We start from the raw sequence: 19,396 nt of genomic DNA, 5'->3' as shown, positions 1-19,396 counted from the left end.
GTGCTTTTCTCACTTCTTTTACGTCCTCTAAAGAGTCTACCATCCTTCGCAACTAGACTCACAACGTCAGCAATACTCTGTGCAAATTCTTGGTTTCATTTTCGTCGCCCCGCCGCGGTGGTCTAGTGGCTGAGGTACTCGGCTGCTGACCCCCAGGTCGCGGGTTAGAATCCCGGCTGCGGCGGCTGCATTTCCGATGGAGGCGGAAATGTTGTAGTCCCGTGTGCTCAGAATTGGGTGCACGTTAAAGAACCCCAGGTGGTCTAAATTTCCGGAGCCCTCCACTACGGCGTCTCTCATATTCATATAGTGGTTTTGGGACGTTAAACCCCACATATCAATCAAACCAATCGTTTCTTTTTCATTTTTCTTCTCTCAAAACGACACGCATTAGTTCACCCACAGGTTTACAGTTCCTGAAATATCACTAACAGGATGCTTTTTAAGTGACTTTCGGATTTTTCATGAAGCCTGACTTTCTTTACGGCTTTCTTCCGTCTGTTGAAGTCTACGGCGACGAATTATGGAACTTAACGACCTTGAAACGTTGGATTGTGCTGCGGAAGAGCGCGCAGGTAAAAACAAAATGCATCGTCTTTCTCGATGCTATGCTCAAGCCAGTTAAACTCGTTCTACCAGCGCGCGCTAAACCTTCGCGTATCGTCTGCTGTCTCTTTTTGCGGGTAGTAATTCCACCGAGGCTGAATATGGCCATGCATAAGCCTGGTGCGCCTGTCAGTGTGATGGTCATCGGACGGCAACGGCCGCGAAGGATCATCTTCACTCGGTGCGCAGCTTAAGGTCTTCATAGTATGGCCCTATATTCTTCATCGCTGTTGAGTTCAGTCGGGCAGTTGTCGTCTCCTTGACAAGAAGGTGAAACCTGAAGAAGCATACCCTCAAGGTGCTGATTTCCGTTCAACATGGATGGATGATTCATCGTTTGTCTCACATTGATGAGGCTCTGAAAGAAATTCCGGTCTTTAGCTCACGCTACGAATATTACTAAGTTGGACGTTAACGAGCAATTTCTGTAAATGTAAACGCATGCATGAAAATGAGCAGCTTACCTGTACGAAAGAACCAGGGTCGCATCTCGTTATTTTGCGCTCTCCCTTCAGCCTGCTTCTCTCGTCGGGCGTGCCGAAACTCAGCTCCAGAACGCTTGTTCAGTGCCATCGCATCGATTTCTGCACAGAAAATTCGGAACGCTTGATGATCTTCGGCTAGCACGTACCCAGTGTTTTTTTTTTTTCGTTGGGAGTGGCAAATTGCGGTAAATTTTCTATGGGAATCAGTGTGTGATGAGGCGTTTTGCAAGTACTGACGAGTAAAACTGCAAATATCTAGAAATGAGTCAATTGTAACCCACAGCTATGCCATCTACCTTTGTTAGGAAATGAGCAACTGCTTCAAAGGATTTTCAAAAGAATTGAACAGGGTAATTTAAGTAAGTTCGAACAAAGCATGGCCACTCAACCTCCTAAATTTACTTCAAATCTTTATATATTATTGCCTGATGAGTGGAAAAAATAGATTCACAATTGGTTTCACAGGAAAAAAGTTTTCGAAGCACAGTAAGCCAGTAATGACGAAGAGGTGAAATGCACACAAAACACACCACCAAAAATGACAACTAATAATGCTTTGCTGTTTTTTCCGACTTTGGCGATGAAATGCACAAAATATACTATTAAAACGAAAACATTTTCGATATTTCCTAAACATCACCCGCAGTGCAGCCGACGCTATTTCAATGCTGATTGCCTTTTAAAAATCTGAAGTGTAGGCCTGCATTCCATACACTTAGCTGGCAGGAGGTCCAATGTACAAAGTTGACGATAATTTACACGAAATATACTAAAGCTACGCACCTGAAACTTTTTCGCTACGTATATGCATGTCTTCACTTGCACCACATCATTCATCGCTTCTCCGGGTAGCGTAGATAATAAAAAAAAACAAAAATTGGCCCAAAAATCGGCCCAAAAATGTTTTTTTGCATACTTTGCAGGCATTTATTTCGAAGATGGAGTACGACAAAGCAGCCCAAATTCCACACTACGGTCTCAGCATGCTTGTTTATAGAACTATGTCACACCAGTCCCGTTAATTAGGGAGGCGATCGCCGGGCTAATTCCAAGGGTCGAAGTATTGGCCCTCCGAACCGCACCACGAAAGCGTGGACAATTTAGAAGTGGTCCTTTTTGGCGCGCCAGCGGACGCCGGCTGTGGCCCAAAGAACAAGTCAGAGCCGAGAGTTGATAAACAAAACAAATACTATATTCTCAAAAATGGCAGATCGAAAACAATACACAAGAATGCACACTCCACAATAGTTACATACAATACGTCACCAAACAAACAACGTACTACACAGTACAATCAACCACACTTGAAACAACGGACACAGACAACAATACGCACTACAATGCAGTCGCATGCATTGAACAACCAAGACACTTAAAGACTAAAGACATATAAAACCTATTCAGTCCAAAGTCCTTGGAACAAAAGTCTGAATGATACTCTTCCGAGAATCACTCACTCAAAGTCCAGCGTTGTTGTCGTTCCGCGCCCTCGAAGTTTCTCTTCCAGGAAACCTCGCGTCTTCAATTGGCCACTCTCCAAGCTCCAAACTTCTTCGCCCGAACACGTCGGCTTCACACACGCAGCTGTCGCCACGCGTCCTCGCTCGATAGCGGTAAACACACACTCTTGCCTGTAGCTCGGGCCTTCACCCCTCAGGTGGAAATCCTTTTCTTCTCCTGCTTTGTCCCTACGGACCAAACCTTCGCCGACCACACGGCGGTATACCCTACGCGCTCTGGCGTTAACTTCCGTCTTCTCCTGCTTTCTCATCTCCGCTGCTCGGTTAAATACCTTGCGCGCGACATTCCAGACAGTTCTCGTCATTTCGTCGGCGCGATACGCAGCGAAGGCTGGGAAGAGGGCGAGACGGTTGGAATGCCCTCCGCGGCCGATGATTCAACTCGGTATGACCACGCCCCTTTCGTTCTAGAACTTTCGCGGCCTATCTCGGCCGCCGATGTGGGGTGAGGAGGTTCGTAGGCGAAGCCACGCTTCCAAGGGGAGAGCGCGCGCCCGGGGAGCCTTGGATGTTTTTTTTTTCTTTTGACCTCCCGGTGCCTCTTCCGCGCGCTACCGCAAGAACCCGGTGGCGCGCCCATTTTTAGCGCTCGTTCTGTGACACTGCCCCCCACTTTAAGAATATTATCTCATAATATTCAGAACCACACAAACGAGCGCAAACAGTCCCCACACACTCAAAGACTGTAACATAGTCCGTCGCTCATGACACGTCACATTCGCAATAGTTCACTCAATACAATTGTACATTGTAATTCAATTACACAACACATGAAATATAACCACAGGCACATGAGTACAACACTCCACCACACATTCCCAATAATACAAATGTACAAAGTTCTCTCATTACAACAATTATACAACACTATACATCACATCACAGCACAAACACTTCGACACTTGTGACACAGGATAACACCACATTAACACAACATATGGCACTCAGCACTGCCAAACACATTCTGATTCGACCTCAGCACCTATTCTGTGTATTTCGAGCTGCGCTTGCGTCCTTTCTTGCGGTGCTCGCTCGATCTCTTCTTGTTTTTCCTTGTTCTTTTTCGGCGAGCCTTTTCCAACGACGGTATCTGAGGCAGCGTCTCAGCCATCGTTGTCACTTCCGACACCGTTAACGGGTCATGACGTTCGACGGGTCCTTTCTGTTTATTTACCAGCTTGTTCATGTCTCTACATTTGGCCCGACTGGCCGACTCCGTCACATTTACACTGTCGGTCGGAGGAGGTCGTGCCGACGTAAGTCCAGTTTTTCGGCCCGTGATCTCATTCGTCACGATCATCTTATTATTCATGGTCCCTTGCACCGCGGCTTCACCTTGGGCTCGAGTGATATCCGTCACGGGATGCTCCTCCACTGTATCTCGCGGTCGCTGGGTTGGCGAGGACTCTATCTTAGGGTCTTCTCCCAAACATTCCGGATCATTCGGTCCTCGCGCCCCGTCGACGTTTCCGATGACAAGGTCGTAAAGGGGGGTCGTCATACATAGAACCGTAACCTTCCCGCTGAAGTATGGGGTTTCAACCTCAATCTCTGCTTCGGGAAGCATCCGAACTGTACGGTCAATCAAGCAAACCGGTTTCGTTTCGCCGGTTAACTCACTTTCCCGTACCAAGTTTCTCCGCACGATAACCGTGGAGCTACCGGTGTCTCTTAGAACCAAAATCTTCTTGCCTGCAACCTTTCCAGGCAGCGTTGGCATTCCCTTCGTAACACCGGTTGGCTGTTTTGACATTACAGCACCCACAATAGGAATTTTCTCCCCATTCTTCAACTCTACGAATCCATCGGTGACGGCATTATTATCAAATTTCGGTGCCACTTGCACACAGGATACCTGGTGAGTTTGACTCACTCCGTTCCGACAAGCGTCTGCTTTGTGCCCAGTCTGACCACACTTAAAACATTTTACTGCCGTAGGGCTCGTAAAGATCGTTCGACAGTTTTTCGTGCGATGACCCACTCGTTTGCACAGAAAACATCGCGGAATGCTCTCTGGTGCACGCTTCTTTTCTTCGGGAGCCAATTTCTTCGAATCATCGGGACAATCCTTTTTGACCTTGGCCAAATTAGTTCCACCTTGCGCTTCCAAGAATTGATCAGCCAATTCAAGCATGCCTTCAAGTGACTCAGCCTTCCTCTCTTTCCAGTACAGCGACAGGCTTGGGTGGCAACTAGTAAGAAATTGTTCTCTAATTAGGAGCTCTCTAAGCTCATCGTACTCCTGCGCTGTCCCTGAAAGTTCAATCCATCTGTCGAAATAATGACAAAGTCGGGCGGCATACTGCGTAGCCGTCTCACCATCAGCTGGCTTTCCTGTCCTAAATCTGTCCCGGAATCCTTCCACGGTAAATCTAAATCGCTTCAACAAAGCAGTTTTCACCCTTGCATAGTTGGCTGCATCGGTCGGCGTCAGCCTACCATACACACTGAGCGCTTCCCCACTCAAGCAAGTACTCAAAGCAGTTGCCCATTGATGTTCCGGCCAATTCTGGCTCTTCGCAATCGTCTCAAATTGGTGATGGTACGCGTCAAAGTCGTCCTTCCTTTCATCAAACGCCACGAGCAGCTTGCTTGGGTTTAAGCGGAAGCCATGATCTTCCCGTTCGCTGCTTTCAACTCTAGGTTGGACGGGAGTTTCACTTCGCTGTTGCAACCGGAGCCGCTCGAGTTCCATCTCGTGCTGCCGCTGCCGTTCCCTTTCCTCTCTTTCTTCTTTCAGCTGTCGCTCCCTTGCCTCTCTTTCTTCTTTCGCCCTTTCAGCTGCCAACCTCTCTCTCTCCACCGCCTCTTTCTCCTTCTGGCTTACCCACTTCCGTAGTTCGGCGCCAGAAAGACCCATCTTCTCACCAAGAGCAACTAACTATTCGAGATCCATCGTGTCTCGCAAATAAAACCTTGCCGCGTGCAAAAAGTATCTGCCTCACTCAGTCTATCGGAACACTCCACTGCACTCGTCAACGAGAACACTGAACAACACACAAAATCGTTCCGATAGCACTATCAACAACTTGAGGCTCCTTCTCACTACTTTGGACACACTGTGCACCAAAAGGTCCTGTGTCGCGGACGCCAGATTAATTGTCACACCAGTCCCGTTAATTAGGGAGGCGATCGCCGGGCTAATTCCAAGGGCCGAAGTATTGGCCCTCCGAACCGCACCACGAAAGCGTGGACAATTTAGAAGTGGTCCTTTTTGGCGCGCCAGCGGACGCCGGCTGTGGCCCAAAGAACAAGTCAGAGCCGAGAGTTGATAAACAAAACAAATACTATATTCTCAAAAATGGCAGATCGAAAACAATACACAAGAATGCACACTCCACAATAGTTACATACAATACGTCACCAAACAAACAACGTACTACACAGTACAATCAACCGCACTTGAAACAACGGACACAGACAACAATACGCACTACAATGCAGTCGCATGCATTGAACAACCAAGACACTTAAAGACTAAAGAGATATAAAACCTATTCAGTCCAAAGTCCTTGGAACAAAAGTCTGAATGATACTCTTCCGAGAATCATTCACTCAAAGTCCAGCGTTGTTGTCGTTCCGCGCCCTCGAAGTTTCTCTTCCAGGAAACCTCGCGTCTTCAATTGGCCACTCTCCAAGCTCCAAACTTCTTCGCCCGAACACGTCGGCTTCACACACGCAGCTGTCGCCACGCGTCCTCGCTCGATAGCGGTAAACACACACTCTTGCCTGTAGCTCGGGCCTTCACCCCTCAGGTGGAAATCCTCTTCTTCTCCTGCTTTGTCCCTACGGACCAAACCTTCGCCGACCACACGGCGGTATACCCTACGCGCTCTGGCGTTAACTTCCGTCTTCTCCTGCTTTCTCATCTCCGCTGCTCGGTTAAATACCTTGCGCGCGACATTCCAGACAGTTCTCGTCATTTCGTCGGCGCGATACGCAGCGAAGGCTGGGAAGAGGGCGAGACGGTTGGAATGCCCTCCGCGGCCGATGACTCAACTCGGTATGACCAAGCCCCTTTCGTTCTAGAACTTTCGCGGGCTATCTCGGCCGCCGATGTGGGGTGAGGAGGTTCGTCGGCGAAGCCACGCTTCCGAGGGGAGAGCGCGCGCCCGGGGAGCCTTGGATGTTTGTTTTTTTTTCTTTTGACCTCCCGGCGCCTCTTCCGCGCGCTACCGCAAGAACCCGGCGGCGCGCCCATTTTTAGCGCTCGTTCTGTGACAAACTGCAAAAGCCTATAATTATAGGAGTTCTCAATAAAATGATCTAAGCACGTTAACTAAGAAAAAACAATGCAACGTAAAATTCTTTCAGTTATTAAAAGGACATTATTTTGAATATTTATTTAACATTACCCACAGGCAGAGGACGCTATTTCAGTACTCATTGCCTTTTAAGAAACTAAAGTATAGGCCTGCATTCCGTACACTTAGCTGGCAGGACGTCCAGTCTACAATTGCCCAGGGGCCCTATGTTCTAAGGGCCGTAACTGCAAGTAAAACCACATTACACAACATGTTTTTATTTATTGTGAAAGCTGATGTACAAGATAATAAATAAAGGAAGTTCAAGAAACATCATAAAAAGTTTTTTATTCGTCGTCACAATTTTACATTGCATGGTGTTTTCTTTCGATTTAGGCCAACCGTATCTTTTCATTGAATTTTGTTATAAAAAGGCTTTAGCAGTTTTACAAATGAGCATGCTGAGAACGTCATGTGGATTTTCGGCCGTTCTGTCGTACACCATTTTTGAAATAAATACCGGCAAAGTAGGCAAGAAAAAATTTTTCTGTCAATTTGGAGATTATTAAAAATATCTACGCTACCCATATAAGCGAAAAATATCTGAACGCAAACAGAAACATGCATATATTGTCACTAGTCCCGATAATTAGGGAAGCAATTGCTGGGCTAATTCAAAGGGCTGAAGTATCGGCCCCCCGAGCTGCACCATGAGAGCATAGACAATTTAGATGTGGTCTTATTTGGCGCGCCAGCGAGCACCGGCGGTGGTCCAAAGAACGAGTCCAAGCTGAGAATTGATAACAAACAACAATATATTCTAAAATACGGCAGTGCGAACAGCACGCAAACTTGCGCACTCGGCAATAATTCAACGCAATACGTCAGCAATAAAACAACGAATAACTTAGTTTTTATTTTTCGGTTTCAGTCATGATTAGATACGTGCATGCAAGTTGAGTTGAGTTGAATGAACTTTATTTGTCCAACAGTTGTTGCTGTGCCCGGGGCTAGGCTGCCCGAGACACATCGTTCGAGGAACTTCTTTCAAGGTCCTGGGCGACGGCCCTGGCCCACTGGGCGGCCCACAATTGGTCTTCGACGGCTTCGCTGTGAAGGGCGGCTCGCCATCGCTCAGCAAGGCACCCCATTTAGGTCCCTCAGTTGGCGTCATCCTTTCTTTGTGGCCCATATTCCTTTCTTGCGCATTGCCAAAGTATATGTTCCATATCGGCACGTTCGTGCATGCAACAAGGGCAGCCAGGAGACGGGTGCAGCGTGGGCCACAGGCGGTGCAGATGGTAGGGTTTTGCGAACGTGCCGGCCAGCAGCCTTCTTAGGTCCACCGCCTGCTACCTGTCCAGGCGCACGAGCGATGGCAAAAATTTCTTCCGATATTTTGTATAGTAGCCAAGCACGTCGTGGTACGGATGTGGTGGGGATGGTAATGGCGGTGGTGTCGGTGCCTATGGCCCACGCCATGCCTCCGCTGGTGCTCCTCACAACCATGGTGGTGGCTGCACCCTTGTGACTGCATCGCGGCGGGTAAGTTGACTCACGACGAGGTGGGCGCGCTATGGTTAGGCGAGATGCTGATGAGTCTTTGCCTGCTTGCATTGCGGCTGCTGGTTCTACGGCTGCGGGTGTTGATAGTTGCAATGTCCCCATGTGAGCAGGAAACAACTTGAAGGCCTCTTCTGTAATCTTGCCTGACGCGAAGTGCGGCCCTGGTGTTAGGCATGCGAGCCACCTGCTCGGACACCCAATCTTTATTATAGCTCCGAATCGCTGATTTAGAATCGCTAATAATCAGGCTGTCGTCCACACCACTGTAGAGTACCGCTAAAGAAATGGCCATTTCTTCTGCAGCTTCAGCTGATGGCAGCCGTGCCGTTGCCGTGACTCGAACCTTTCCCGTTGTATTCAGGACCACCATAGAAAAAGCAGGTGCCACCGCTATTGACCGGACTTGCTGTTTATGTTGCCGCCGACCCTGCTGCCGTTGCATGCAAGCTAATAGTGACTTCAAAAAAAAGAGACAGTACTTGTGCTCTTTACATAAATGTTTTTATTTTCGGAATAGGTCCATTTGGTTGTTTGTTTTGTATACATCCGTGCATTTTTTTTCTTTGAACATTGAAAAAGATATTGTGCGCGAAGTGAGACAGCATATGCGCAGCTGGGCTGCACACCATGTTCGGACATGGCCGTGTGATATCGGCGATCCTGCTAGAAGTGTGAATTAGACATTTGGAGTAAGGCACTGGCCTGATGTTGAATTCTATATATCAGATGCTTATGTGTCACCGCTGATTTTTCGTCGTATAACAGTGCAGTTCCTGTTTGAAGTTACTTTTGCGTTTTTGGATGCTAAATCAAAACGCATAGTGACACATAAAGAATGCATTTATACATTCTTATATTTAGACTTGTTCAGGTTTCGTTATGCCCGAACAGGGTCGTCTTACTTGAGGTAGCCACGCCAGTACCCATCCTCAAGACGATATAACCCTTGGAGATACCTTTATATTCCATTCGCTCAGTATGAATGCTCGTGCATTGTTGCATCGCACCTCCAGCCACAAGCGAAATACAAACCCCCACGCCGCGAACAAAGCAGACCGACACAACAGAGCAGAACAAGGCGCAATCACCACACGCACGCCGCAAACGAATGGCGCTTGCGCCACGCTAGCGCCACCAAAGCGAAAGAGGGAGGGGGTGAAAAAAACGAAAAGCACGGAGGAAGGAAAGGTAGAGGAGGGCATTCCCAGCCGGTGCGGGGCGTGAAAACTGTGGCGGAAATGACATCATGGTGGCCATATTCACTAGGCACAATTGCGGCGTTGCTATGGTTACGTGTTGCGCAGTGGAGCTGGTCTAGCAGTGAGCGGCCCCGCCTGGCGGCGTAATGTGTGCCTCCCGAGGTCTTGTGCTGAGCCGTGGCGGAGAATAACTGTGCTCTGCGCGGCGTTATTGGTTACGCAGTGTTCTCCTGGCAGTTACATTACTCTTAGCAACGCTTACAAATCCCTTTGTCCATCACAAGGTTTAAACAGTGCGTAGAACAAGTGCATATCCATGTGTCGTGCAGCGGATGACGCGGACGAAGCAGTTAGTGTTCAGCGAAATTGCGTTGGGCACCATGACGAAGCTGAATGACGACGAACGCCTTGCAGGTCAGGGATGGTTGAGCAGTGCTCCTGCTTGTGACAACGGACGACACTTTTGAGCCCAGAAAGACGCCATGAGGACCATGTGCACATACGTAGTTTCGTGTTGTGTGTGTACAGTAACAACTTGCATGTGCGTATTAAAACACCTTTTCTTTTCCGCTTGGTACACTCTCCACCAGCATTGCGTGTAATCTCAACGTAACAGCAACCACGTTCAATTGTCACTAGCACCGTACTCAAAGTCACCACGGTCGCAGAATGCTGACGCAGGTGAGTTTCACGCAGAACACGGACACAGTGGCAGGACGCTGCGTCGGCCGCGTGGTGGAATGCAAACGTAGATGGCGCACGACCGTTCGTGTTGTCTGTACAGTTGCTGAATTAATGACGTGAAAGCACTCGCCGTTGTCAGTACATCTAGCGCGCGTTCTCTCGTAGTTGCTTCGTTGTCGGCGAGCTGTTACTCCCTGTTATTACTCGGACGAAGCGATTACACTGAAGATGTCCCGCTGGCTCAGAGTGATAAGCCCCGTTCCGTTAGTTTCGGATCGTCACGATACACGCACTGCGCAGCCCACGTGCTTTCCGAGCCGGAGAGAGAGTCGTGCCTTCTGCTTTACATTCGGAAGTAAACAAGAGAGGAGAATTTGCCCAGTCAATATGGCCAACTTCCGGCTTCATCGCGGCTTCACAACGAGTGACGTCAGGGCCTCTCCTAACTTTCCTTCCTCCGTGACGAAAAGGGTGGGCACCGCGCCGCAACAGATAAAAAAAAAGAAATAATGCTTACGGCCTAAAGGCGCAGCTCTGCCCTCCACGGATTTGTTGTGAAAACAGTCTCACCAGACCACCACACGGGGCGCGCGCGCCCGTTTTCGACGCACCGAGCGGCTGCCGCCATATCAGAGACGACCTGGAAAAGCGAAAATTTTAAATGCGAATGCATTTCCTAGTCACTGCCTCGGTCGGGAACCATACACTGCACTCTCCTACAGCAACAGCTGCTGACGCGCGCTTATCCTCGCCCCTAGCAACCGGAACCCTCACCTCCTTGACTTGAACGTGACCTGACACCGCCTTAATGCAGTGCGTTTGAGACGCATTTGTAGCGTTTGTGCTGCACATACTGAAAACAACCTGTTATCAGCACGTTTGTTTTGCATTGAAGGCGAGAAGGCGCGGGCGACATCCCTGAATCGATTACGTGCGCATGTAGGAAGCGTTCGTTGAAAGAGGCGCCCAAAAGGGAGACACTCGAGGGCGTTGATGTGTCCAGCGAGTGTTTCACTAGAGAGTAATAGCTGAGCGGCTCAGCAGGCCAGCGAGCCCAGCGAACGAGTAGAGACACCAACATCGCATGCGCGGTAGGAGCCATGCACCCACTCATATCGGCGCAGCGGATCAGCGGGTGACAGGAAAGGTGAACTGCGCATGTGCACTCCGCTGCGAAATCCGGTGGGTTTGCGGAGCGAGCCGCTGACCCGCTGATTTCTTCTCTTCAGCGAAGCGTGCGAGCGTATTCAGGAGCGCAGCCCACAGAATAAAGAACCGATTGGCAGCCCCCATCACAAGTGGCGGCGATACTTTACCGAAGACACCTCCAAGTGCGGTGGAACTTCAGCTTCAAAAAAAAAAAAAAAACGGGGGGCCCCGACAATATTTCACGACAGAGGAGAACCTAGCCATTTTAATAGAAGTTACAGCGGCGAATCCTTTCGAGACAACATACAGCGGATTGAAGTATTAGACAATTTGACACATGTAGTCGGCCAGCAGCTCAGACTCGGAGGCCTGAAAGATCACGTCTACCTCATGACTGGTTACTGCAGGCGAGAAGACACCAGAAATGTAAAAAAGTAAGCACCCCTTCTCTGGACCAAAATAAAGTTTTATACATCATCATCATCACCATCATCATCACTAAATGATTTGCGACAGCATTTAATGAAAGGCTTGAATTCGTGTTACGAGTTTGTCGAATAGCCTTTATATGATACGTGATATGTGTATGTGCACATCCTAACTGAATTACCTCATTTCTCTAAATTTGCAGCAGCCGCATAGACTTACAGTCGTTGACCATGCGTCAAACGTATGAACTTGAGCTGCGGCACAAGAACCTCGAGACTGAAAAAAAAAATTGCCAATGAACAGAGGCATCTTGACCTGAAGGAGTGCAAGCTGGCGCTTGCTGAAAGACAACACGAATTTCAGGCGACCAATCAGAAACAGGAGCACCTGCACTTGGTTAAGAGTGTTGTAGGCAATAGAAAAATTCAGCAACAAAATAGGTGATCCAGCAAGAAGAATCACCGGGAGGCACGTGAATAAAAACAGTGTTGGTGTGTTGCAGACTTCATTGTTTCAATAAGCAAGTACAAAATGTAACGGGTGGTTTAGTACACTTCGAAGCATGGTGGTTCTAGGTCAAAATAGTGCGAGATCTGTGCAAGTGTGACAGTTTGCCAGCAATGCAGTTACTTTACACATCCTAATAAAAATATTTTCTTTCCTTTAATCTACAAAGAAAAAGAAGCCCAGCAACCTTACCGAAACTTCATTCCCTGGGGCCAGTGATGCGCCGGCGTAAGGTTTCAGCAGTAGTACACGCAGTGAGTATCAGGGTTCCCGTAAAAGCAGTAGTAGACGAGCTTTCCGAGCTTCGTGTAAGCTTGTTTATTGCCAAAAGTGCCTGAAAAAAAGTAAAATGAAATACTGCGTTAGCACTACTGCGCCTGCTGATCAAACATTTATTACATGTGTGTTAGAAAATAGAAGAGCAGCAATAAAATAAGCAAGACGCCATCGCAGGATTTAAGTATACCGGCTCATTTACCGTAATTTTATTTTTTTTTTCATTTTACGATATGAATTTTTGTCAGGGATCAGCGTCAACCATATAAATAGAATTGAAACCAGATAGGCCCAGAAATGAAACACCAAAGAATACGCTAAAGAGCAACGTGTACACATAGGTAAACTTAAAACACGTTATTTCAATACACGGTGTGAAGCCTTTCGTCTATTAATTTAGTTTATTTTTTACTTGTTAGACGTGATCTTCCCACGCAAACGTGGAGAAAAATGTGTCATTTAGGCATGCTACGTGTTCTTAACTTACCAGTATTACGCTTGCTGCGCGGATACCATCCATCCAACTGGCAAAAGATGCCATTCGGGCATAATATTGCCAGGTATTTCAGGGCATGGAACTTTTTGTGCCCACTAAAATATAAACTGCTGCTGTCTTGTGGGTTGGCATTTAGCAGGCGCAGTGCCGTCAATGAAGCCCCAACAGGTAAGAAGAGGGACTCCTTTGGCGTGAATGGCCTGGAAAAATAATAAAAATGGAAACTGCTAGGTACACCAAAATCTCCAAAACGCAGCTTTATTTCACTTTTATCGCTTCTTACCTTCGAAAAGTTTTCCAGCTGGTCGATGGTAAGCCAGCAGTGGTTGTTTACGTCACCCAAAAGGTGGAAGAACTTCTCATCGATATGTCTCAAGACCTCTGTCGTCAAGGACGATATCGTCAAGCTATGTCGGAAAAAGTCCTTAATATATTTCAGTCGGTTCGGATATGCCAGCCGCTGAAGGGTAATGCAAAGCGCTTCTTCTCCGGAGATTGGCCCTCTTTCAGCTGTTACAACTGTTTCGAGTATGCGACCCGAAGCTTCTGCATGACCTCCTTTTCGAAACGAAAATAAGTTCGAATCATGCCGCCGTGAATGAGCTATGTTTGAACCATAAACTGAACTCCCATGAAGACCAACGGTCACTGTAGGCTTCTAACACACTGCGTCATCTTTAAAGCGCAACAGCTGCATATAAATGCACATTAAGAACTCTAGCTCGCTCTCAACAACGCGGTCACATGAGTGGTGATTCCGACGACGGTGCCACCAAGACACCCCACAACCCCATGCAAAAGCACGTGACTGCTGCTGCCCCTTTTGTTCTGCAGTACGGATTGCGAGGGCCTCTTCGGGAGCACGACATCACGCAGTCAGCCGTGGCAAGCCAAGTTTTGAAGCTAGCAGTAGCATCGGCCCTACCCGCGACCTTTTTCGGCAATATCACGCAAGCAACAAGACTTGTCGAGACTTCGGGGTATGGCGCCCTGCTGCTTTTATTTTCAGTGTACTATACTTTTATCGAAGAGTGCAGCTTCGGTGCAGGCCGGTTGGCTTCGGACAGTATGAAGTACGAGTATTAATTTAAGGGCGCCAAGTCCGCGCCTTAGTAACTACTAAGGTTCGGACTTTGTGCCCCCCCCCTCATTAGGTGGTTGGGGGGGGCAGTCACCGCCCCCCCCCGTGCGCACGCCTATGCCGCAATGCACGGCACTTGCGAATTTCTATAAAATAGCGCCAAGTGTTTTTCACAACAAGTTCAAATTTAAAGACACACGCACAACAGCATGGGAATGGCGGTAGCAATCCGGCACAAACGCTCAGATGAAAAAAATATGACCTTTTTCGGTAGTGTCGACACTTACCGTGGAAGTGTCACCGCCGCCAGTTATAAGCGCCCGCCTACAACTGTTTCCTTTGGGCACGACACCGCATCGAGAATGGGTCGCTTACCACTACTGTATTTTCAGGCTGTACTGCTCATGGGCTTCAGCTCGTGCGCTCCTGATTCTTGGCAGCGGTGCCAATCAGAACCAGCTTCGTTCCAGTCGACATCGTTCTGTGCACAGCTACGTTTGGACGGAAACAGTTCTCTCGTCTGGCTACCGGGATCGTCAACTGATATCGTCACCGCCCCCGGTTATAAGCGCCCGCCTACAACTGTTTCCTTTGGGCACGACACCGCATCAAGAATGGGTCGCTTACCACTACTGTATTTTCAGGTTAGTTACCTTGAGTGCGCTAATTGTGTGAAGAGCGACAATCGTTTTTTGATTGCAGTGTCGTGCCCAGCGACATTGTTCGATTCCATGAGGCGAGCATGCTGCCTTCCGGCGCGCCTGTGCCATGCTCTGCTTGAACTGTTGCTCATCGTTTGTGGCGATGTCGAGACGAACCTTGGGCCTACTTTGGAAAACAAGGTCGCCACAGTTTTGGAGGTTGTCGGCAGGTTTGAAGCTGGGCAGGCCAGAATACTCAGTGAATTGAAAAGTGTTCGGGAAAGGCAAGATGTGGCTGACCAGCAGATTAAGCAATTGACCGAAAGAGTTACTGCCTTGGAAACCGCAAAAAATGCAGTTGATTTCAGTGTACTTGATTCTGTGCCTAATGAGTCTTTGCGCAATAATACTGATAGGCTACAGTCTATAACGATGAGATGTGATGACGCGGAAAACAGGCAACGGCGGGACAATCTGCTCTTTTTTGGTATAAATGACGAAGACAAAGAAGATTGGGCCACATCCGAGGAAAAAATAATAACTTTCAGTTCTTAAAAACTTGGCATCCCACTAACAAACGACCACTTTGAACGGGTACATAGACTGGGAAAGTACAAGACTGATAAGCAGCGGCCAATCATAGCTAAAATAAGTTCCTTTAAAAACAAACAAAAAGTTCTTTCTGCCGCGCATAAACTTAAGGGTACTGACTTTTCGATTGGTGAGGACTTCTCGCCATCTACACGTTATTGTAGGAAAAAATTAATTGAATTCGCCAAACGCTTGAAGAAGCCAATAAAGTTGTCAGTGGACAAACTGCGCATTGATGACGAGACCTACATGTATGATCACGCAACGGATTCCGTTATACTTCACAAAATATAGCAAAGAAAGCATGCACACGCAACGGAACCTAAGTGTTCAGATTACTATAACAAGTCACCATTCATGCAGTTACTGACATACGCAGCCTTATATACCCAAACGCGATCAGCTTTGCTCGTTCTTAGAAGATAGTAACCCGGACATTTTAGCAATAACAGAGACTTGGCTTCATTCTGATATACCCGATCACGAGCTTCTCCCCGATAACAGCGCCTACAACATATTTAGGCATGACCGCGATAAAAAAAGAGGCAGTGGCGTTCTACTAGCTACTAAAAAAACACTGTCATCCTTTTGCGACAATATAGACTCCACTATTGAAATTGTATGGACTGCATGCATCACATCGGCAACAAAAATATTGATAGGTGTCTGCTATCGCGCTCCCGACTCGGATAACTCGTTTGTAGAAGAGCTGCGCAAAAGCGTTGATTCCGCCATTCGGCAATGCTCTCCTGATAATATATACTTACTCGGCGACTTTAATTTTCCCCAGATTGATTGGTCTGTCCCAACTTCTACCTGCCACGAAGCAATGGAACTTGTAAGTCTAACCCTAGATTATAATCTGTTTCAAGTTGTCAAGGAACCGACTCGTGGTACAAGCATTTTAGACTTAATTTTAACTAACGCTCATGAGACTGTTAGTTCTATTCTGCACGTGGATGGTTTCAGTGACCATAAGCTATTTAAAATAACACTTAGCCTCCCAACCCACGTATTACATAGCACTGTTAAAAAAATTCGGGACTATAACAGAGGTAATTACGAAGGTGTAAATGATGAATTGGAAGCTTTTTACGATCAGGTTTTTCTTCCATCTTTCCCGTACCGATCAGTCAATGAAAACTCGATTCTCTTCAAAAACAAAATCATTACTTTGGTTGATAAATATATTCCCCTAATTTCTATCTCTAACGACAATAAAAATCCCTGGTTTAACAAAACGCTTAAGTCTCATAGATCAATGAAGAAGCGGCTCTACAAAATTGCAAAACGCACTTCGAGCCCTTCAGATTGGGAAAAGTACAAGGGTTCTTTGAAAGAGTACTGCTCTTGTAAGCAAAGCGAAATCTAAATATTTTACACACGATTTGCCTTCCATGTTAACCACTAATCCGAAAAAATTCTGGCAAGTAATTTCCCCTCACAATGCTACCACATCTGTCAGTATACAAGATGCTAACCACATGCGTCTATGAGATGTAGATAGCACTTCAGTGTTGAACTCATTTTTTTCATCTGTGTTCACGTGTGAAGATCATTCCAGAGTGCCCGAAGTTCCCGAGTTTGATTATACATTCATGGAACCTATTGCCGTCAGCACTGAAGGGATGGCGAATCTTATTGGAAAACTTAAATTATCAACTTCTTCAGGCATTGATAACATTAATTCTAAGGCGCTCAAAAACACGTCATTATGCTCAAGTAAAATCCTGTACCACATCTTCACGCAATCTTTATCAACAGGACAACTGCCGGCTGATTGGAAGATAGGTTAAGTAGTTCCCTTATTTAAAAGTGGCAATAGACACTAACCAGAAAATTATCGCCCCATATCATTAACATGCATTTGCTGCAAGATGCTTGAGCATATCATTTTTTCGCACATTTATTGCCATTTGGAAACCAATAACTTCTTTTTTGAGAATCAGCATGGATTTAGGCGAGGTTTTTCTTGCGACACCCAATTACTGGAATTTACCACTGATCTTCACTTGAATATGGATAATAATTTACAAACCGACTGCATTTTTCTAGATTTTTCTAAAGCATTCGACCACGTACCTCATTCCCGTCTGATTACAGAATTAACAGAACTTCGTTTAGATTCGCTAACCTTATCATGGATCCGTAACTTTTTGTCTTTTCGAAAGCAGTTCACTCTGGTTAATACCTCTTCCTCTCCGATTTCCGATGTCACCTCCGGAGTGCCTCAGAATAGCGTCTTGAGGCCACTACTTTTTCTAATCTACATTAATGATCTTCCAACTAATATTTCTTCGTCAATACGGCTTTTTGCTGACGATTGCATTCTACACCGTTCTATAACTAGTACCGATGACCACCTTGCTCTCCAAAAAGACCTTAATCTCATTAACAACTGGTGTGGTGCATGGCAAATGACTTTAAATTTATCAAAATGTAATGTAATATCCTTTAGTCGAAAAAAATTAACTGTTGAATTTGATTACTCCATAAACAATTCCAACGTGTCACGGTCATCTTCGTATAAGTACCTCGGCGTTCATTTCACTTCTAATCTTACTTGGGCGGCACATGTAACCTACATATCTGCAAACGCATCAAGAACACTGGGATACTTACGTCGAAACCTACGAAATGAGCCAAATAACGTCCGCAAACAAGCTTACTTAACCTTTGTTCGCCCACAGCTGGAATTTGCATCACCCATATGGTCCCCCTTCCAAGCCTATCTCATTAACCAGCTAGAAGCTGTGCAGAACAGGGCGGCACGGTTCATTTCACGTATTTACAGTCGCCCCTCGAGCGTCACACAAATAAAACATGACCTTTCATTACAGCATCTAGACATACGGCGCACAGTTGCCCTCCTGTCTTTGCTTCATAAATATATTCACGCGTCCAGGCCACCACCCTTCCCACTAACGGCACCATTGCGCATGTCTAAACGACTTCACAATCAGTGAAGCATCACACGCATCTTTGGAAAAACAAAATCATTCAATTCATCGGCTTTGCCTCGTGCCATAGCACTCTGGAATTACCTACCCGACGTCATTGTCAATTTAACTAATCATGAAAAGTTTCGCGAGCAATTAATGATACATCTATCTCAATAGCATTGTATAACCTCCTTGAATTCTGTTTTTGTTCTTTGTGCTTTTTTGCGGCTGGGAAATTCTTGTTGTTGCTTGAAGCCCCTCTTTGTCATTTGTGCAACCACTGTTATTAGTTCCAATGTTATTACTTGCTTTGTATTTTTATTAGTTATTAGTTGTTAGTTGCTTTGTAGTTGCTTTGCTTTGTAGTTGCTTTGTATTGTGGCAGAAGTATCACCCACTAGCATTCTTTCCTATGTACCCCCCTTACTCTATGCTCCGTAATAGAGCCTGTAAGGTATTTTTAAATAAATAAGCAAATAAAAAATAAAGAGCGCTTTGGTGAGCAAGTGGACACTGAGCCTCCCATCGCGAGCTAGGGACTCCCTAGTCACTGAAACCTTCGCCTTTGGCGGGGCTCGCGTGCCAAGAGGCCGTTCGGACCACATAGCCGGCCCGTACGCGAAGCTCAGCTCCAGCTGCGAGCGCCGCTTCACGCTCGTCCATCGAGGAGCCGCATCTCTTACGGCAGCGACAAATGCCGGGAAAGCCAGCGTCACGTACAGAGGGAGTCGCGCCGTGACAAACCGCCGGTGCGTGTCGGGCTCCTGCAGGCAATTGGAGCGTTGAAAGGTGACACCACATAAGAGATGAACACATCAGCGTTTACAAATGTTTGAACAAACTTATTAAGAGCCGTTTGTATGACTGCTTTTTTTTTCTTTTTCGTGCACTAATGCTGCACGCCTTGCTAACGATGTTCCACCTATTGAAGGGGTGGCGATCGCAATACGCGAGTAGTCCGCCGCAATGGAGTAGTGGTT

General features: G+C 46.9%; 1 long non-coding RNA gene across 1 annotated transcript; it reads right to left on the bottom strand.

Annotated features, from left to right (window-relative positions):
- Nucleotides 1–353: 353 nt before the first annotated feature.
- LOC142817425 (uncharacterized) lies at nt 354–14,738 on the bottom strand. The gene is made up of 3 exons (XR_012895226.1): nt 14,530–14,738; nt 1,071–1,190; nt 354–964 (listed from the first exon to the last, which is right to left on the bottom strand). It is a non-coding gene; the product is annotated as an uncharacterized LOC142817425 (long non-coding RNA).
- Between the last annotated feature and the right edge of the window lie 4,658 nt (nt 14,739–19,396).

This window comes from Rhipicephalus microplus, chromosome 5 (genome assembly GCF_043290135.1).
Source record: "Rhipicephalus microplus isolate Deutch F79 chromosome 5, USDA_Rmic, whole genome shotgun sequence".
Lineage (NCBI taxonomy): Eukaryota > Metazoa > Arthropoda > Arachnida > Ixodida > Ixodidae > Rhipicephalus > Rhipicephalus microplus.
This window is presented reverse-complemented; position numbering and strand designations above follow the sequence as displayed.